This window comes from Callospermophilus lateralis, chromosome 6 (genome assembly GCF_048772815.1).
Source record: "Callospermophilus lateralis isolate mCalLat2 chromosome 6, mCalLat2.hap1, whole genome shotgun sequence".
NCBI lineage: Eukaryota > Metazoa > Chordata > Mammalia > Rodentia > Sciuridae > Callospermophilus > Callospermophilus lateralis.
Window position 1 is genome coordinate 118,634,220 of NC_135310.1, and position 22,135 is coordinate 118,656,354.

The following is a 22,135-nucleotide window of genomic DNA, read 5'->3' on the forward strand; positions in this document are numbered from 1 at the left end:
GCAGATATGAAGTCAAGTAGCTTGTTTAGACATTAGTTTCTCTGGAGGTAAGGGATGATGTGAGGGGGTGTTGGTCAGCTTCCTGCATCCCTTTTCTGCGGCCCCCACAAAGGGCAAGGGCCAGACACGTGGCTGATGTGGGGAGGAGGAGATGCAAATGAATATGGGCGGGGTCTCATTTGCATGGATGGTGCTAGGCCACCAATCCGGACAGGCGGAGCGGCAGCCCGCGCGCCTTTTGGGGGCGGACTGACAGCCCTAGGGCCCTATGGAAGGCGGGTCCTGCGGCCGGCGGGGGCGGGACGGCGCCGGGCGCTGCCCGGGGGATTCGGGCCGGCTCGCGGGCGCTGCCAGTCTCAGGCGGCGTTGTCCGGCGCGCGGGCGGCCTGCTGGGCGGGCTGAGGGGTGAGTGGGGCGCGGGCTAGGCAAAGAGGGACGGAGCCAGCGAGCCACCGCGGCGACAGGTACTGGAGCCATGGCTGCAGGGGTGGGGCGGGCGGCCGTGGCACCCCAAAAAACCGAATTCCCTCCTTCCCCGCCCCCTCGCGCTTTTCCCCAACCAGAGCAGCGTGTAGGGGCGAACCGGGCCCGGGAAGCCTCGAGGTGAGCGCGCGGGAGGCCCAGCCGCACTGCGGGGTCCGTGCCGCGGCTCAGGGGCCTCGGGGCCGGGGCTCTCTCCCGGAGGCGCGGAGCGGGGCGGCCGCCGGAGCCGCTCCCCGCCCCCGCCGCGCTCCCCCTCACCGAGGCGAGACCGGTCGCGCCCGCTAGTCCTCGGCTTTTGTTTCCCGCCCGGGTGACAGGTCTCGCTCCGGCTCTGGTTGGCGGCCCAGGACTCGCTCCAGGCCCGGCGGGCAGTGACCGCAGTGGCTGCGAGCGGGCGGCCGGACCCTCTGAGAACCGGGCGGCGCCTGAGCAGCCACGCCGCGGGCGGGAGTGAAACTTCGCCTTCCGGGACCCGGACGGCCCGAGAAGTCGAGCCCGGCTGAGCCCAGCGCCGGACGCCGCGGGCGATGGAGCCCTGCTCACCTGGCGGGCCCGGGAGGGTGAGGATAACGGAGCGTCCCGGGGCTGTTTGCCGCCTCTGCCTTGTCCGGCCGATGGGTGTGGATGGGCGTTCACCGCCTTCACCTGCCTCCCTAGGACAAGTGACAGGGAACCGCGTCGCCGCTCTCGGCCACTTGTTGAGGGTGTGCGTGTGAGTCGTTCTAACAGGTGATCTGCATTAGCCTAGTGCTAGCAGAAAGCCAGTTAAAAGTTGTGTTAGGGGTGCTTACTCACTTCAGCCCAAGGACGTTGTAACTCCTGCCCTGTCGATCGTCTAAAAAGGTGTGCTGACGATAGTGTATCGCTCAAAAGCCAGTACTGCCAATTTTTTTTTGACGATCAGGGTGTAGATTGCTTTTTTTTTTCCTATTGGTGGGCCAGGAGGAACATTTTAGTCGCATTTTAAAAATCGGGTTCTGCAGTGTTGGCGAATGGACTGTAAGGTACAAGTTGTAAGAGGAGAACGCAGAGCTCTAGATATCCTTCAGTGTGGCTCAGGACAGCGTGTACAGCGATTGGCCGCCATTCAGTAAATTCTGCATGAAGCATTTTGAGCTCGTGGTTTTGGATTTACTTTTTAGGAGTACGTTTCCAGTGGAATAAGGCTTAGCATTGAATGGGAGCTTTCTTTGCCTGAGAGTAGACGGGTGTGTTTATTTTAATTGTTTTTCCATTTTCTTAGGTTGTAGAAAAGGGAAAAGTTAAGGCATAATTTGGTTAAGGATTTTTAATAGTGTGTGGGAGTTCTGCCCCCCTTCTGCATTAGGGTTTTTAGAGAATATAGTAGCAGCTTTTCCTGGTATCTGAATCAAAATTCAATAATTGATTTGAAAAAAATTCTTATTCTGGTGGGAAGTTCTTATTCTGTCATGCTTTCACTTACCATTTTCTGTTTGTCTCTCTCCCAACTGACCTGTGCCTAACAATCTACAATTATGGCCCTAATTGAGTGATTCTATAGAAATAGTATATTTTGAAATTACTTTTAAAAGGAGGCTTATAGTTAACTTGTCATTTGTGAGAAACACTTGATTTAATTTACTCCATTTTTCTTTTCTAATGTGTTATTTGTAACCATATTGCAAATGATTTATTCTTCAGAGAAGTTAACTTCTCTAAGAACAAAGTTAATATTTAACCATGCTAATTTATTCAGATTTAATTGAATGGTAATTTTACCTTTTTACCATGTAGAATTAGCTAATAGTTAGTTCTCATTATTTGAGATTTTAAAAAATCTAAGGCAGTCTTTGTAAATTGTTTTATTTCTCTAAAACAACAAACTTTTATGTTATGAGGTCTTTGCCATTCCAACATTAACAAATGTTTTTTAATCTTTTTTTTAATTAATTTTTTTTTTTTTAGTTGTAGTTGAACACAATATGTTTATTTTTATGTGGTGCTGAGGATCAAACCCAGTGCCTCACATGTGCTAGGTAAGTGTTCTACCACTAAATTACAACCCCAGTCCCGTTTTTTAGTCTTTAATTTTTTTAGTTATGGGAATTTTGGGTGGATTTCTTTTAGAACATAATTTCAATCAGTTGAACATGAAAAACTTAAGACTATTGGGTTACATGACTAATTAAATCTTCAATTTTCTGTTTATATTTAGATTGGAAAAGAATGCGAATTTTGGATTTTTTAGTTTCCCAAAGTTTTCTCAGCTTAGGATGAATTAGCATCTTTTTGGAGTACCTATAGAAGAGGTTAGTGCCACAAAAGGCTGAGTTGGCTTTTGGATGGTTGGTGAGGGCAATTTGGTTGAACGATAACTTTTTCCTTCATGTTGAATGGGTTTATTCTACATAAGTATCTGGAGGGAACTTATAAGACTGGGGCTTTCATTGTTTGGGATGATTTAATTGATTCCATGATTTAACATTAATTTAAATTATTGTATGTAAACAGGGGGTTCATAATCCTTTTCCTGTGATGATGATGCTTGAGTATGCCACATTATAAAGTTATAGTTTATATACTTAGTTACAAAAAAGCATATTTTAAGTTTTTAGATAGAAAAGTGCTTTCACTTAAAAGCCCAGTTTAGAATTAAATTTTTATTTATTTTTGTTCACTTTAACTTGTGGTAGACCATATCATAAAATTATCAATTGGGCTTCTGGCTTTAGCTCAATGGTAGAGTGCTTGCCTAGCACTTTTGAGGCACTGGGTTTGATTCTCAGCACCACGTATAAATAAATAAATAAGTGTTTAAAAAATTATCAACCATATTTTAATTTCAAAATTAAGCATAAGTTGATTATCACATATATAAAAGAAAAAACTGGCACCATTTTAAAGCATCTACCCTCAGATATGGCTCATTTTGAGTTTGGAGGGCTGTTGTGGTAGTAAATTCTCTTTTTTTTTTCTCTCTTTCCCTGTGGATTGACTCCTGGGCCATTATGTATGGTAGTCAAACACTACCACTGAACTACAAAAAACAAGGACTTTAAATTCAAGAATAGATCAAATGACACTGTTATAGATATTAAAACTCCTTTACATAACAGTAATATGCTTGTTGTACCTAGCATTAGAAATATCCTCTAGTTAGGTGTGATGGCACATGCCAGTAATCCCAGTGGCTCTGGAGGCTGAGGTAGGAAGATTTGCAAATTTGAAGCCTGTTCTGGCAATTTAGTGAGGCTTTAAGTAACCTAGTGAGACCCTATTTCAAAATTAAAAAAAAAAAAAAAAAGGGCTGGGGATGTTAAGCACCTTTGGTTAATGCAATGGTAAGCACCTTTAAGCACCCTTGGGTTCAATCCCTGGTACCAAAAAAAAAAAAAAAGAAGAAGAATATCTTCTAGCAGTTTCTGGTGGTGCATACCTGTAATCCCAGCTTGGAAAAGCTGAGGCAAGAGGATCACAAGTTTGAGGCCATCCTAGGCATCTTAGCCAGACCTTATTTCAAAAAATAAAAAGGAGGGAGAATATAGAACTCAGTGGTACAGCGCCCCCAGGGTTTAATCCCCAGTACAGCAAAAAAAAAAAAAAAAATTGTCTATAATTAATGTATGCTGAACAATTAAATGTCTACATTTTATAATCTGGAACTATTTCAACATTCCAACTTAGCTGACTAGTAATTAGATTTTTGGTTTTGATATTTCCAAATTTTTCTACAGTTTGGTTTAGTGATTGCTTTGTGGTTTGTGGTTCTGAGAATTGAACCCAGGGCCTTGTGCATGCTAGGCAAATGCTCTACCCAACTGCACTTTTGTGCATTTTTATTTTTTTAATTTAAAAAATAACTGTAGTTTTATTTTTTTGGGGGGAGGGTGTATCTAACCCAAGGCTTCACACAAATTAGGAAAGTGTTCTACCAGTGTGCTATGTCCCCCAGCCCTACTGCATTTTAAAATTCTGACATTTTCCTGAAATATGTAAAGAAAATTAAATATGCATGCATCAAAGACTGAGTCAACAATGATATTTAGATCACAAACTACTGATTTAAAACGTCCCCTTAAGTGTGATTTAATTTGCAAATAAGATATTAATTTACTGTGTAAAAAGCAGTTCTGCAAATGAGACAGGTAAAAATGATTGATTGTAGGGCCATGTATTTTAATAGGTTATCAACAGATTGTAGCTAATAGATTACTATATTCTATTTATTTTATTTTCTCATACTGGAGATTGAACCCAAGCACTTTTTATCACTGAGCTGCATCTCAGCTCTTTTTATTTTTTATTTTGAGACAAGGTCAGGCTAAGTAGCTGAGGCTGGTCTCAAACTTGTGATTCTCTTGCCTCAGCCTTCTGAGTTGCTGAAATTATAGGTGTGGACCACCATGCCTGGCTCTAAAGGTAGTTTAGCAACATTTAGAACACTAAAATTTCAGTACTCAAAATAAGTTGTATGTCTTACAATTTGTTATGAGAACCGACTTACATTTTGTGCATACTTCCTTATGGTCTTTTGGATTTGGTTAATGAGAGTGAAGGACCACCAGAGGGAGTGTGGGGTCTGCACATTTCGTGTATTTGTTTTTCATCCTTGGTGTGAAAGCAAAACATTTTAAAAACAACCATAAAATTTTATTTTAGTTCTCTAGTACGATCAGGCAAACCATATTGAAAGTTAGGGAATTAAGCCAATAGGAGTTGTAAAAAGTCAAAACTTAATCAAGGCTATTTTTCTTCTTTTAAAGAAAGGTACAGTTATTAGAAAAATGAAAATGGTGTATTTTCAGAGTGAAATAATGGATTTTTAAGTGAACAGTCACACATCTGTGAAAGCTAGGGAACATCCAAATTCTGAGTATTTTTTTTTTTCAGATTAAAAATGTAGTACATTTGAATTTTATGTTTTTTAAATTACTAATTTTTTTTTTTTTAGAATGAGGAATAAAAGATGAAGAAAGATCAAAGACTAGAAGAGGATTGTTTTATCCCATTTGTAGTTTCAGATTCCTTTTTTTTAAGGCAATGGTAAATTTCTAGAATTGTTTGTAGTAGTCAATTTTGGCAATTGATAGATTATGTTAAATGAGCCGCTGAACATGGGCATCTGATTATCAAAAACAGGGTTGCAAATTTCAAATTGATCTCTTAAAAAATCAGATTTGTGTATATTTATTACTGTTCTTATCTCTGGCAAATTAAAGAAATTTCTCTTGTCAGCTGAAAATTACACAGTAGAATTGAGAGTCAGAATGTTGCTATCACAGACAGTGCTGAAGTAAATTACTATTTGGAATAGAGAAAACATCCTAGAGATTAAGTCTTTATCAGAATGTATTCTGAATGCGTGTGGGATGTTCTTTACCCATGTTAAATATTAACTAGTGAAATTATTTGCATGCTTAACTTTTTGAAAAAGCAAGACAATAAAGTCTTGTAATCTTTTTTCTTAATTTTTTTTTTTAGTTGTTGATGTAACTTTATTTTTTATTTATTTATATGTGGTGCTGAGGATTGAACCCAGTGCCTCACACATGCTAGGTAAGAGAGCTCTGCCACTGAGCCACAACCCCAGCCCCGAGTCTTATAATCTTAACACATATTTTGAGTTTTGTCCTCAGCATGAAAAAATTATTGTGTAATGGATGGTAACATGGGAGGTTTTGAGTTTGGGAAGAGATATTTGTTATAAGAAATACTGTTTCATTGAATTTAACAGGCTAATTTACATGGAGAGAAGTTTGTTTCTCTTTTGAATTATTCTTAGGTAAAACATAAACTTATTAAGAAATACTTAAGGGCTGGGGATGTGGCTCAAGCGGTAGCGCGCTCGCCTGGCATGCCTGCGGCCCGGGTTCGATCCTCAGCACCACATACAAACAAAGATGTTGTGTCTGCCGATAACTAAAAAATAAAATATGAAAATTCTCTCTCTCTCTCTCTCCCTCTCTCACTCTCTCTTTAAAAAAAAAAAAAAAGAAATACTTAACATCTTTGATTAATTTTTACTATGAACTTAATTTTAATTTCTTTTAAAATATCTTTGTTGGTCTTAGGTGGACTTCTCAGAATTATTCAAGTTCATATTATATACACACGTGTGTGTAAATATCAAATGTCTATTTTTGCATCATCTATAACTAATATTTATATATAATCACACATTATAGTTGCTATATGTATAGTTGTATTTATAACTATCTATCCATACTGCTTTATTTCCCAGGCTTATTTGTATGTGAAACTTCTTTTTTTTCCCTTTTCAATGAAATTTTGCTATACCAGAAGCAATAAAGTATATGTTTACAAAAAGACTGGTACAAGGTTTGGGGTTGTGGCTCAATGGTAGAGCAGTTGCCTAGCACGTGTGAGGCCCTGGGTTCGAATCTCAGCACCACATATAAATAAATAAAGGTCCATTTACAAGTAAAACAAATGTAATTTAAAAAAAGGACATGTACAAAATGTTCATAGAAGCTTTTTCACAATAGGAATGAACTACTAATTCACACAATAAATAGAGCAATGTCAGAAATATTGTTCATAGCAAGAGAACACAAACGAGTTCAGACATAGATGAGTGTATACTGTATGATACTGTTTATGAAAAATACAAGAACAGACAAAACTAAGGTATGATGGAAATCAGAATAGTGGTTTAATTATTAAGCTGAATTTTTAAGATCTGTGCATTTTATGATATGTAAGTCTTTAATAAAAAGGGAAAAAGCTAAAAACTATTGAAGATTAGGAGAAATATTTTAATGTCTGAAAAAAGTGAAATACGTCAATTAGGAATTAGCCAGTTGCTTAATAATGATGAAACAAGGGGCTGGGAATGTGGCTTAAGCGGTAGCGCGCTTGCCTGGCATGCGTGCGGCCCGGGTTCGATCCTCAGCACCACATACAAAACAAAGATGTTGTGTCCGCCAGTAACTAAAAAATAAATATTAAAAATTCTCTCTCTCTCTCTCTCTCCCCCTCTCTCACTCTCTCTTTAAAAAAAAATTAAAAAAAAATGGTGAAACAAAAGAATCATTTGAGTGTCTGTGCATACATTTTTTTATACTGCTTTTCACTCAAGTTTTATGACAACTTGTTTCTGTTGGAAGAAACAGGATTCTGAATATGATTTAAGTAGAACTGCCAGTGAGGAAACCCTGCTTTGTTATATTTTATGCACGTCACCTAGGGAATGAGACTGATACTTAGCAATAGCTTTCTGGGAATCAAAGGTGATGATTATTGCAGTTTAAGAGTGGCACACTTGCAGTGTGCTAGGTTTTGCGTAGACATATATCCTTTTTACTGTTCTGGAGCTTATTAGTCAAGAAGAGGAGGCAGACAAATCTGGTTGTCATTTTTGGGTGGTGCTATTTATCATAGGAAATGTTGGTGCCCCAAACCCTAGAAACCATTCATGATCATTGATGAGTGGTGAATCTGCTGCTCTCTCCTAGTATTAAAGTCTATTTAAATCATAATTTAAGCAATGATAATTATTTTAAAAATGAACTTTTCCCCTCTACTTATTATTTTGTATAATTTTTAATATATGTTCTTTATAATTTAGGATTAGGTATAATTTATGGATAGGTTTGCTTTTTAAAAATCTAACTTTTTTGCATCTGTATCAGATTATTTATTAGAGCGGTAGATGTTTGAAGTAACTGGAGGGCTAACTGAATGCTTCAAGATGTAAGAATTGATATTGAAGGTAAATATTTTGACCTTCTTAATCAGAACCACACACACACAGCCTATACATACTTCAGCAAAGACTTAAGTTTAATGAAGAAAAAAAATGACATGTCTAAAATCAATCAACATGAATAAAAGGACCTTTTCCATTTAATGAACATATTCTTGTTCCTCTGAAGTGATAGACTAGGTCTTTTCTCTGTTCTATACACAGTAAATTTTATTGGTTTATCAAGAATGAAGCAAGCATTGTTTGGAAAGTATTTATTGTCTACTAGAATTTTATTTTTGATTGTCAGACTTACCTGTTGATAGAATTTTGAAAATATTTGTATGTAGTCAGACACTTTTATTATGATAGTTTCCCATATGTACAAAACTGGAGAAAAGAGTATAAAGAACCTCTATGTTCCTGCTCTCCAGATTCATTAGTGAACCTTCATGTACCCATTCCCCAGATTCATTAATTCTGGATATTTTAGTTGAAGTGCTTTTTTTTAACCTTTAATTAATTAATCAATTAATTAATTAATTAATTTTCTCCTCAAATATTTATTTAGTTGTAAATGAACTCAGAATATCTATTTATTTTTATGTGGTGCTGAGGATCAAACCCAGTGCCTCAAACGTCCTAGGCAAGCGCTCCACCACTGAGCCACACCACAGCCCCTGAGGTACTTTTTTTTTTTTTTTAGTATTTATTTATTTATTTTTTAGGTGTAGATGGACACAACACAATGCCTTATTTTTATGTGGTGCTGAGAATTGAACCCAGGTCCCGCCCTTGCTAGGCGAGCGCTCTACCGCTGAGCCACAATTCCAGCCCTCCCTGAAGTACTTTTTAAAATGGTTAAATTCTGTTGGGGCTGGGGTTGTGGCTCAGTGGTAGAGCACTTGCCTAGCATATGTGGAGCCTGGGTTTGATCCTCAGCACTACATAAAAATAAACAAATAAAATAAAGGTATTGTGTCCATCTACAACTAAAAAAAAAATGGTTAAATTTTCACAAATATTGTAAAATAGTGGTAGTATGGGAATACCAGATTTTTCTATTTTTTTTCCCCTTCCCTTTTATTATAGATAAATTTAAAAATCGTGTTCTAGTTCAGAGATTTGACTTCAGACAAATAGTAATTATGAACCTACTTTAGCTTGTTTCTGTTAATTCATAACCTGAAAGAAAAAAAAATTAAGCTTCTCATTACAATAAATTGGTCCAAATGCACTATCTCTGTAGAATAGAGTACTGTTCACCTGGCAAGTTATTTCTGATGTACTATCTGAGGAATGTAGTTGTCTAAATGTTCTTCTTTAATCTTTCTTTCTCTACAACCTCAATCATCAGAGTGCTCTAACACCCCTTTTAGGTTCCAAATCTATATTGTTGTCTAAACTTGAGGTCTAAATTTTCACGTACTTCTTGAAAGAAAATATATTTAAATACCATCTCTCCAGCAGCTGTATACCTCATCATCCTTTCCCCTTTCTCCAGCCCAAACACCTCTCTTTCCTCCTCTTCCCTCTTTAGCTATTAACAACTTCATTATTCTTTAAAAAAATTTTTTTAGCTGTAGATGGACAACTTTATTTTATTTATTTATTTTTATGTGGTGCTGAGGATTAAACCCAGAGCCTCACACATGTTGGGCAAGCTCTCTACCACTGAGTAACAACTCCAGCCCTAACTTCTTCATTATTCTTTTTTTTTTTTTTAAGAGATAGAGAGAGAGAGTGGGGGAGGGAGAAAGAGAGAATTTTTTTTAGTATTTATTTTCTAGTTCTCGGCAGACACAATATCTTTGTTTGTTTGTGGTGCTGAGGATTGAACCCGGGCCGCACGCATGCCAGGCGACCGCGCTACCGCTTGAGCCACGTCCCCAGCCCACTTCTTCATTATTCTTACTGGTCATTTTTTACCCTTCCTTTACTTCTCAAACTCAGTGAGTAATTAAATTTGTTTGTTCTTTTTGAATCCTTTTGTCCCTTTCATTTTCACTATACTTGTCCTAATTTGATTAACATGTTTTAATAGGAAGTTATCCCTAATTTACAGTGAACTTCATACATATCAAAATTAAGGTATGTTCCTGAAGTAAAATAAGACATTTTTTTTCCCTTCCAGAAAAAGCTTCAGTTAGCCTTATAGGCAGACATAGAATTTTTAAAGCTGAGATAATAATTATATTTATACCAAGGTGATAAGGAAGAATGCCAAATCACTCATGTCAAATGACCTGGTGAATGGTGGCTAACAGGTCCTACAGTTTATCAGGGTTTTGAGCACCAAACTCTCTTAGACCACAGGTGTGGTCCATGATGACTACCTTCTAGCCTCAAATATCTACAAGGGCTTTGCAGTGGGAGAAATTCTGAATTGAATGTATATAACATATTTTCAGAACTTTCTAGTGTTTTTATGGCAAAAAGTACAGGTTTGTTGGCCTACCTGATGTCTCTTCTCTTTGTTCCATATATCCTGGCCAAGACACTAAAAATCCACTTGTGTTAAAAGTGACATGATACTCAATTTCTTTACCTTGCCTTCTCTATAGTTTCTGGAATTGAAGTTTGTTAGAAAGATGGGAGCCTGAGATTAGTCAGAAGTGGGTCAGGTCTAGTTGTACATACCTGTAATCCCAGGTACTCAGGAGGCTGAGACAGAAGAATCTCAAATTTGAGGCCAGTCTGGGCAACTTATAGAGACCCTTTAGAGATCCTATCTCAAAAAGGACTGAGGATATAGCTCAGTGGTAAAGCATCTCTGGGTTTAATCCTTAGTGTCCCCTCCTTTTGCCCACTCAAAATAGAAAGGAGATGCCAGGCTCTGTGGCTCATGCCTGCAATCCCAGCAGTTTAGGAGACTGAGGCAGGAGGATTGCAAATTCAAAGCTGCCTCAGCAAAAGTAAGGCGGTAAGCAACTCAGTGAGACCCTGTCTCTAAATAAAGTACAGAATAGGGCTGGGGATGTGGCTCAGTAGTCAAGTGCCCCTGAGTTCAATCCCTGGTACCAAAAAAAAAAAAAAAAAAAAAGGAGAAAATAAATGATATCATTATATTTCCCACCTGTAGCTGTCCAACATCCTAGGTTCTTAGGGCTTCTTCTTTCTTTATAGATTGTAGTTTATCAGCTGGCTTGAATTTGGTGTTTATGGAGATCTGTCTTCCTTCTGCTCTTCAGTAAAGTATTTGAATTTCTTCCTGGTAGGAAATAAGACCTAATTTAAGATTACTGACTTTGGAGATATGAAAATAAAAAGTTACATGTCTTGTTCTTGATAACACAGAATATCTGGTAATTGTCATCCAAGGTAACTATAAATTATGTGGGGATTCTGAAATGCATATGTAGAAATTTATGGTTATTAGGGTGGAAAAGGAAGAAAAAATACCATTTCTAGGAAGTCTGGTGAGTTAGGAATAGATACTAGAATGAGATTCAGATGTGTTGCTATGAAATAGCTGTATGATCTTGGGATTAAAGTTACCTAGCCTTTCTGGGCTTTACTTTTAACTATAAAATGATTGAGTCGGATTAAATAGTGTCTCAAGGTCCTTTTGCAGCTCTGCTATTCTGAATAGTTTACTGAGGGGGAAAAAAAAAAAACCAAAAACAACTCTTCCTAATGTAGCTGTTGTTCCTAGCTAATGATTTTTTAGTTAACATTTCACATACAGTTTTTTGTTTCCATTAGAGGTTAGGAAAAGAAAGCAATCAGCATTCATAAAATGGATTAGCTTTAATTGTTTTTATTTGTATTTCTTCACTGAATTTATTCTGCACTCTTAATTGCACCTTCTATTTGTGTCTATATTCCTGCTTTTCTTCTTATCTTTGCTCTACAGTGTGACTTTCCAGTATTCCTTTTCTCTGCTTCTTCTTGGTGTTGCTTTTTTTTTATAACTGTCCTTCATTATTCATATTTTATTATTTGCATGGAATTCATCAGATAGACCCTTGAGTCCAAGTTATTGCTAATTTAAATTCAGATGTCCCAGTAGTTGATAGGATTAGCAAGAGTCCTTCTACTCTATAATACAACAAATAGAAAGATGAGTTCTAGGATAGAGGGAGTGGGTAATCCTGGAGGGAGGAGTGGTATAGAAGAGAATTTCTAAGAACTAAAAAAAAATTTGCCCCTAAAGTATAAGTTAAAATCTGAAGTTTTTTTTTAATATTTATTTTTTAGTTTTAGGTGGACACAATATATTTATTTTATTTTTATGTGGTGCTGAGGATTGAACCCAGTGCCTCACGCCTGCTAGGCGAGCACTCGACCTCTGAGCCATAACCCCAGCCCCAAAATCTTAAGTTTTAATGATGGTGACTCTGCTAGTGTTATCAGTTTGGTCCTGAAGTCTTGATGGAGTGTGAGTTTCTTGGAGGCATCAACTAAGAATCCTGTATTAAGTACAGCTAAAGTACTGCTGCTGAGTAAATTTAAGTTGAATGGTTATTTTCAAGATTTATGGTAGACTGGAGATTAAGAGTATGGTGTAGACTGTTATGTTGTACTTTTGGAATTTGAATCTTATCATTACCATGGTGATACTAGACAAGATAGTTTATTTAAGCTTTAGCTTCCTTATCCTCTATATGGAGAAGGGTCAAGAATAATACCTGTCACTTAGCTCAGTATCTGGTGTGTATTTTCAATAACTATTAAGTACTATTTAGTTTTATTAATAAGCACTGCTGTTTTCCAGATACTAAGTTTTGTTAGGTTTAAAATAGTATTACAAAGTAAATAAGAAAAGATAGAACATATGCACAAAGATAAATAAATTGGATCCCATGGTAAATGACAAGGGAGTGGTTTACTTAATGGCCTAAGAGGCAAGAATAATTGCTAAGTAGATGAGAATTTCAAGAAGGTGACAGAACTTGACCTGAGTGTTGAAGACTAATTAGCAAGTTGACAGGCTACTTGGAGCCAGACTGTGTCAATCCTAGCTCTGTTACCATGTAATTTTAAGCAAGTTATTTAACCTCCCTCCTAGGATTATTGAGAGAATTAAATTAGTTAATGCATGTAAAATATTTAGAACAATACCTTATTAGAACTTGATGAATTATTAGGTTGAGAAGGGAATATGTGTTTCAGATCGAACATTGAATGGTAGGGGAGATAATCTAAGTTCCTTTGAAATGAGGAAGCCAAATTGGCTGGACGGGTAATCTATTGGAAAATAGTGGGTGATTATGTTGGAGCAGAATTATGAATGATGAAGCCAGGGAGTGTGATATCTCTCTCCATATATACTGAGGAAACTTGGAAAGATTTCTTAGGTTATTTAGCAAGGCCCCTTGTATGTTACAGATCACACTTCTAAGTCTGCATCTCTAGCATTTCTCACTGTCTTTCTGGATAAACAAATGACTTATATTCAAATTAATTTTGACAGTGATGCTCATGATTCTGTATCCTGCACCATAATGCCTTTTTTATCTGTCCTTGTTTTTTTTTTAATTAGTTACAGATGGACACAATACCTTTATTTTATTTATTTATGTGGTGCTGACATCGAACCTAGTGCTCCACGCATGTGAGGCAAGTGCTCTATCACTGAGCCACAACCCCATGTTTGTGTCTAACTTTTTTTTCTTCGTGTCCTACTTATTTACATAATCCTCACTCCTTTTCTCCACAATCTAATAGATTTTTGTTGCTGCTTGCCTTTTTGTTTTCTAGACATACAATGTAAACCCTATTTCATAAAGCCACAAAGAAGAGATGAAGAAAGGAAATAACACTCTGTTCTAACCATCTTGTTTAAATTTTTTAAAAAAATATTTATTTATTTATTGTTAGTTTTTGGTGGACACAACATCTTTATTTTATTTTTATGTGGTGCTGAGGATGGAACCCAGCACCCCGCGCATGCCAGGCAAGCACGCTACTGCTTGAGCCACACCCCCAGCCCTAGCCATCTTGTTTTATAGACAAGGAAATTGAGGTCCAGAGGAAGTAAAGTCACATGCTCAAGATCCACAGCTAATTTTTGATCAGGTCTGCATTCTTCAGGGCTAACCTAGAGAGATATATAAATCTTTAACTGTCATCTCTATATGATTCTCTTCCATCTGATAGAAATTATAGTATCAATAATTTTTTTGTCTAGCTATGAAACACCAAGATAAAAAATAATTTACTGCCAGGAACAAGAAGATAATAATTCACCCTTAATAAGGAGAAGCTCATTTCTACATTTCTTGAGCATCACGGTTCTTAAAAGTAATGTTTAAAATCAAGACTCCAAAATCAGCTTTGAGAAGGAAAGGATTTCTTTCTATTTTAGTGTTGTGAATTATAAATACAATAGTGTTTTAAACATAAAGGGCCTTCTCATAAAAAAGTATTTTTCTACAATGGTAGAATACCCATTCTTTTATAGAGCTGTTGATAGGTTGGTAGTAAAATGAAAAGTTAATTAACTGTGTTTTTACTTCACAGCCCCTGACCCTGTACTTGTACTGTTGCTGTAGTCTCTAAGTTTACAACAAGGGTATTCATTTCTTACATTTTATTACATGCTATACATAATTGTGGGAATCTTACTAAGCACTGTGTTTTGTCTGTTTTTCAGTACAGGGGATTGAACCCAGGGGCGCTTAACCATTGAGCTACATCCCCTATCAGTTTTTTCCTTGGAGACAGGGTCTTGCTAAGTTGCCCAGGCTGGCTTCAAACTTGTGATCCTCCTGTCTCAGCCTCCGGAGTTTCTGGGATTACTGGCATGTGCCACCACATGCAGTTCAGCACTTTTTTTTTTTTTTTTTTTTTGGTACATTGTTTTACCCAGATGCAATATGATGGAATATATATAAAGCCTAAAGCTTAGTGTCTGGTCACACCAGTTAATAAATATTCTCTTCGGTTTTTACAAAGCAGGTCATTTTTTCTTAAATGTAAATAATGTCAGTTCCTAATCATCAGTGCACTATCACATCACTTCCTTTTCTTCCCTTAAAATGTATTGTTTTAACTGTGACAAGACACTCTCTGCATTTTGAAAAATTGTACACTATATAAATACTTTTTAGTCACTAAGCATAATTTTATCACTAAGCATAATTTTATTGTGAAACTATTTTGCAGTTGGTAATCTTTTCATGTTCTGTATTCTTTCTCATGATTAAAGAAATAAAAAGTGGCCTGGATTACATAAAGATGCCCTTGACTTGCAAAATCTGCCACATTTCTTCCCCAAAAAGCAGGCTTCTGGGCTAGATTCATTTCTACTGAAATACTGATTTTTATTTTAATATTTATTTTTTAGTTGTAGATGCACACAATACCTTTATTTATTTATTTATTTTATGTGGTGCTGAGGATTGAACCCAGGGCCTCTCACGTGCTAGGCGAGTGCTCTACCATTGAGCCACAACCCCAGCCCTGAAATAACTGATTTTTAAAAGATTCATTTTTAAGCAGTGTGAGGTCGAATTGTATACAGTTTATACACACATACACACACACACACACACACACACACACATATACATATATATTTATAAAAAATTCCATGTCTTCATGCTTTGTATCAGATCACTTATTTATATTTCCCATGGTTTGGTTTCTTTTTCTTCATTTTTTTTAAGGGAGAGGGTTTTTTTTTTTTCCTTCTGACTTGTGACTTGTTTTGTATTTAGATGATTATCCTTTATTACATATTTTATCTTTTGATCTAGTAAAAGAGAAGATATATACTTCAAAATTAGATTTTGGGTTTTTTTGAGGTCTGAATGTGTGGATATGTGTAGGCTTCTCTTAGCCCCTTCATGTAATATATAGGAACTCTTTCTGTTTTTAAAATGTTTTCTTATGCTATACTATTTTATTGTTTGGATAAATCACTGTATATAGGTGGTTGCTAGGCTTTCCTTCTAAATTTATATAGTAATAAATTGTTGATTTCATTCTTAGAATATTATTTTTTATAATTTAACCCCTTTAGGTATTAACCCTGTACTTCTCATTTTCATTTTATATATATTATTTTGCTACCTGGCACCTCTCATTATTTATGATTTTCTATTTTTATTTGTATCTTTTTTTTTAAATTTTTATTGTTGGTTGTTCAAAACATTACATAGTTCTTGATATATCATATTTCACACTTTGATTCAAGTGGGATATGAACTCTCATTTTTACCCCGTATACAGATTGCAGAATCACATCGGTTACACATCCATTGATTTACATATTGCCATACTAGTGTCTGTTGTATTCTGCTGCCTTTCCTATCTTCTACTATCCCCCCTCCCCCCTTATTTGTATCTTTTAAAAGTGGGAAAATTTAACATTATGTTATGCATTCTTCTTTTATGTGTGTGGTGTTGGGAATCAAACCCAGGTATTATACATGTTAGGCTGGCACTCCAGTTCTGGGCTGTACCCCCCCAGCCTGTTATACATTTTTATAGACTATTGTCTGTTATAAAGTGTTTTCATTTCTCTTTTACATTTTTAAATGACTTTATTCTAGATCTTCTTTATTTAATTCATGATACATTTTAATTTAGTTTTTGGCTAGATTTGTCAGTTTGGATTATTTCTCCTTTTTTGTTGTTGTTGTTCATTAATACCTCACATATCCATTTAACAAACTGTTTTGCATTTTAATATACTAAACATTGTCATATATATGTTTATAATTTCTAAATTAGTGTAATTGAGTTTCCCCCCTTTTTATTATATCCTAGACTATTTTGTCTATTTTGCACCTGAAGATGTTGATAACAGTATGTGAGAAATGAATACACTTTATAAGAGTTAACTTTTTACAAAAATTCAACTTTGCCAGAGAAATTTTGTTTGTAAATTTTCTTTTTTTTTAAGAGAGAGAGAGAGAGAGAGAGAGAGAGAGAATTTTTAACATTTATTTTTTAGTTTTCGGCGGACACAACATCTTTGTTTGTATGTGGTGCTGAGGATCCAACCCGCGCCGCACGCTTGCCAGGCGAGCGCGCTACCGCTTGACCATATCCCCAGCCCTGTTTGTAAATTTTCTAATCCTCTTAATCTAGTGTCCCCAGTTTAGTAATTTAAGTTATGGTCCTTTTGTCATTTTATTATTCTTTTATTTTAAAAATATTGTTACTGGCTTTTACAAAAGTGAATCATAATTTTGTGAAAAATTAGGAAGAGATAATTTTCATTTTAGAACCTATATTTTAGGGGCTGGGGCTCAGCGGTAGCGCACTCGCCTGGCATGTGTGAGGCACTGGGTTCCATTCTCAGCACCACATATAAATAAAATAAAGATCTAAAAAAAAAAAGAACCTATAATTTATACAAATTGCACTAAAATGTTATGTAATGATTTGGAAATATTAATTTGTTATAATACATTTCTTCTAATTTATGATTTAGATTAGAAGATTTTCATAATTTATAATTAAAGCAGAACACAAGAACCATTAAAAAGTCAGAAAACAAACATAAGCCACTTGAGAAATAATGAGCGGGATGAGGGAGAGGGAAGAAATCTTTACACCAATAATCTGAGGTAAGATAATTTCTGTGTTTGAACATTAAATTTAGCTCCGAGCTTCCTGGCAAGCAAGAGAAAAAAGGAAATAGGATGGGATTCATAGTTATTGTCTGATAAAGAAAGCTTATCAGTTTCACAAAAGAAAAAATTTTTCTGAATCCTGAGTTATACAAGAAATTTGTTATGTGAATTCTTTTTTAAAAATATTTATTTAGTTGTAGAAGAACACACAGTATCTTTATTTTTATGTGATGCTGAGGATTGAACCCAGTGCCTCACACGTACAAGGCAAGCACTTTACCACTGAGCTGCAGCCTCAGCCCCTATTATGTGAATTCTTATATAAGAATAATTTCCAGGGGCTGGGGATGTGGCTCAAGTGGTAGCGCTTCCGCCTGGAGTGCGCGTGCGGCCCGGGTTCTATCCTCAGCACCACGTACAAACAAAGATGTTGTGTCCGCCAAGTACTAAAAAATAAATATTAAAAAAAAAAAATTCTCTCTCTTTCTCTCTCTCACTCTTTCTTTAAAAAAAAAAAGAATAATTTCCATTTTGATAAATTATTAATTTCTGCTGTTGTTGTCTTAGCTGCTTTGTACTATTATATGCACTGTAATTATATTTGGTCATATTAAGTTCACATCCACTGTTGTCAAAAGTGGAAATACCATGACTGGGGTGTGTTTATGCATTGCCTCTAGAGTTGTAGCCATTGACGAACAGGAAACTGAAAGCTAAAAGTTCAGGAAATGTATTTTGACTGTGTGGAAAAAAAACATATATGATACTTAACTACTGAAATCATGAGCGTTTCAAGACTGAGAATTTTATTTGTATATTTAGAGAGGAATATTAAGGATTCTTGTAACAATGCTGTCAGATGTTTAAATATGATAATAGATACAGTATGTGCATTGTAGGCCAGGGACATTGTGCAATGCTAGAAAAAAGATGCAACAGATTATTATATGTTTCACTATACTCTTTCAAGAAGTAAAACAGCTGGCACATCAGTGGAATTCTTCAAGGATGTTTTATTTTCAGAGAATTACAGAGTTTTAGTTTTAGTTTAGTTCCAAAGAAGGGGAGGTCCATGTCTTACAAAATAGTCCATTTTCATTCTTAGAAAATTCTGGTAGTTAAATTTTGTTTTCTTATGTTGAATTGAACTTTTGTTGCGATTTATTAATATACTCTGTAATTTTCTTTGTGTTAAGAGAATTATTAATTGATCAAAATTATTTTAAAAAGTTAAATGTATCTCACATATTTTCTTAGGTGTTATAGCATTTTAGAAACCTCATAAGAAACTACCTATAGGAGTCTTTATTCTTGAAGTTATAAAATAATTTCTATTAAAGAAAATGTGATGAATGTATATGCCTACCAGACTTGCATTTTCTTATTGTTTCTATACTTAACTATTTTAATAGAATATGATTTATATGGATTTAACATTCTTATTCTTCGAGACAAACATGAAGTTTTATCAGCTTCTTTGAAATGGAAAATTTCCAATATTACATATTTTGTTGCTGCTTCATTGTTGTATATTTTAACAAAAAGAAGTAACTTGTGACTATATAAGTGCAGGTTTTGTGATTTAAAATTTTAATTGCATAAAATATTTAGGGACCACATTAACTGAAAAGTCTCCTTATTGCAAAGTTCTTTTTAGGAATTTTATCTGTATTATATGTTAGTAATTATGATAATTTAAATAATTTCATTAGTCTCTTATCAAGGTTGATTTTGGTTTGGATCTGTTAGGGTCATGTGTTCATCTCTGAACTGTTAAAGTAGCCAGGGCCCTGACTGGCAAAGACTGGTCTCAGCCCAGGAGATTAAGAACACTGGTTTCCCAGAAGAAACTGACATGGACTCTGGGTTGACATGGGCAGGGAATCTCAACAAGTACAGACCAGAAGGGAGCTGGTGTAGCAGAAATCTTGTACTTTTTGTCGTGCTGTTTTTGCAGTGGAAGTCTCTCCAAGAAATGGAGAAAATCATGCTAGGTGAAATAAGCCAGACTGAGAAAATCAAGGGTCAGTGTTTTCTCTCATATGTGGAAGCTAAAGCAGTATTACAAGAAAGAAGAAAGTGTGGAGGGGATCAGATATCACAAAGATATAGGGAAGATTTGTGGAGCAGAAATAGGATAATGAGGAAGGAGGAAAGAAGGGGTAAGGAAAGAAATGTGGCATGAATCTAACAGAGTCATGTTATATATGTATATAAATGTACCAAAGGGAATTTCTCCTTTATGTATATGTAGAAAGTAGCAACCAGGAATAAATGAATAAAAGTGTGAAATGGAGATCAGTAAATTTGAAAAGGGGGTGGGGCTGGGGTTGTGGCTCAGCAGTAGAGCTCTGGCCTGGCATGTTCGGAACCCTGTGTTCCATCCTCAGCACCACATTAAAAAAAATAAATAAGTGGGCTGGGGATGTGGCTCAAGCGGTAGCGTGCTCGCCTGGCATGCGTGCGGCCTGGGTTCGATACTCAGCACCACATACAAACAAAGATGTTGTGTACGCCGAGACTAAAAAATAAATATTAAAAAAATTAAAAAATAAATAAATAAATAAGTGAAATAAAGGTATTGTGTACAACTACAACTAAAAAATAAATATTTAAAAAAATTAGAAAAGGGGGAGGTAAAGATGGGATAAGTGAATGGGGATTGAAATGAGAAGGGGGTAAGTGAATGGGGATTGAAATGAGATTCCTTGTATGTAGTTATGTCAAAAGGAACCCAGATACCACGTATGAATATAATGTTTTAAGATATTAGCTATTTTAAAAGTAACTCTTGCTTTCTTTTTTTTTTTTAATTTTTATTTTTTAGTTGTAGTTGGACACAACTTATTTCACTTGTTTTTTATTAATTTATTTTTTTTAATGTGGTGCTGAGGATCGAACCCAGGGTTTCCCACATGCGAGGTGAGCACTCTTATCGCTGAGCCCTAGCCCCAGCCCCTCTCTTGCTTTCTTATGTTTAGTATAGAAAATTTTAGGCAGCATAAATCAGTGAAAAAAGCAAAGTTTTCCTATAACTTTCTTTTTCCTTTTTGAATGTTCTTACCTGATTTCCCTTAAACTTTATTTAGCATCTGGGTTTTCTCCTTTTTCATTTATTTGAAAGGGTACTTGTTGATTTTTTTTTTTGCTACAATATGCTTTTTTTTTTTTTTAGAGAGAGAGAGAGAAAGAATTTTAATATTTATTTTTAGTTTTTGGCGAACACAACATCTTTATATGTGGTGCTGAGGATTGAACCCTGGCCGCACACATGCCAGGCGAGCGTGCTACCGCTTGAGCCACATCCCCAGCCCTACAATATGCTTCTAATACTTTAAAAAATTAATTATGAAAGAAGTAGGGGTTATTTTTTAAAGCCTTTTTTGTTTGATATGATTCTGTTCATTGGTATCTATTTTATGAGGTGCCATAGGTATAATTGGCATAATGAAAATAGACTAATAAGTTCAAGTGGTTCCTATAAGGGAAACAGGAAAAATGGAAACCAAAAGGCTTTTCTGTAAGCTCTTTGGGAACAGGGACTAGGTCTTTCCTGTTCTCCATTATGTTAGTATTATTAGGCACAATGCTTGACACATAGTAAGTGTTCCCTAAATAGTTGCTGAATGAATGGACCAGTTTCTCATAAAAGTACTTTTAGTACCTCATATTTCCTGCACTGTGGATAATCAGGATCAGTTACATTCATCTAATCTTAAGTGTCTGTGTATAGCCTTTTTTTATTAATGAAAATTTAATAAGCCGATTATTTTGAAAAGCTGTGTATTATACAACACAAAACAGAAAGTAAAACTCCCTTCTTTTCCCAACTGCTATGCACCAGAATTAATGGTTTAATGTATTTTTTTAGACATTTTCTCTACATTTTCAAATGCATATGCATTCATTATACAGGTAGAAGAATTATTTACATTATGTTCAATATATAGCTTTGTTTACCTTCATGCTATTAAGTATTTTCCCATACCAATTCATGTACAGCTGCTTCTTTATTTTTAATTGCTGCATAATATTTCTTTTAAATATATGTCATAATAGTCCTCTAAGGAAATTTTCCACTTTTTCTTTCAGTTATGAAAGGGTTGTGTTTATTAGCCTTTACCGTATATTTTTTGCTTGCTTCCATGAGAATATCTACAGGTAATTTTCTGGACGTGGTGTTTCAGGGCTAAAGGAATTTAAACTTTTCATAGATATTGGCAATTCAAACTTTTTATAGATACTGGCCTTTGAAAATATACTGATTTTTACTTCCACCAAGGATATGAAGTGTTATTTTCTGATAACCACATAACACTTATTATTTTGTCAATAGAGTCAGGGACTTGTGATAGCAGTAGCTAGAGAGTCAGTATGTGAAATGGTTGGAGTGCAAACTTAGGAGTCTATTGGTTCCATTGTTTACTAGCAAATCACTGGCATTCTCTAATCCTTA

General features: G+C 35.9%; 1 protein-coding gene and 1 non-coding gene across 5 annotated transcripts in view; one reads left to right on the forward strand and one right to left on the reverse strand.

Annotated features, from left to right (window-relative positions):
- The first annotated feature begins 350 nt into the window (after positions 1-350).
- The window catches only part of Fkbp5 (FKBP prolyl isomerase 5), a 116,734-nt gene continuing 94,949 nt past the window's right edge, over positions 351-22,135 (forward strand). Inside the window, exon 1 of one of the 4 annotated variants that reach the window (XM_076858839.1) lies at positions 351-405. The gene's annotated coding sequence lies outside the window, so the exon portion shown is untranslated. Of the gene's footprint in view, positions 465-579; positions 604-2,674; positions 2,754-22,135 lie in introns of those variants that run through there. The other 3 variants (XM_076858838.1, XM_076858841.1, XM_076858840.2) reach the window with 3 other exon arrangements.
- On the reverse strand, positions 15,481-15,553 carry Trnaa-agc (transfer RNA alanine (anticodon AGC)). Its single transcript has one exon. It is a non-coding gene; the product is annotated as a tRNA-Ala (tRNA).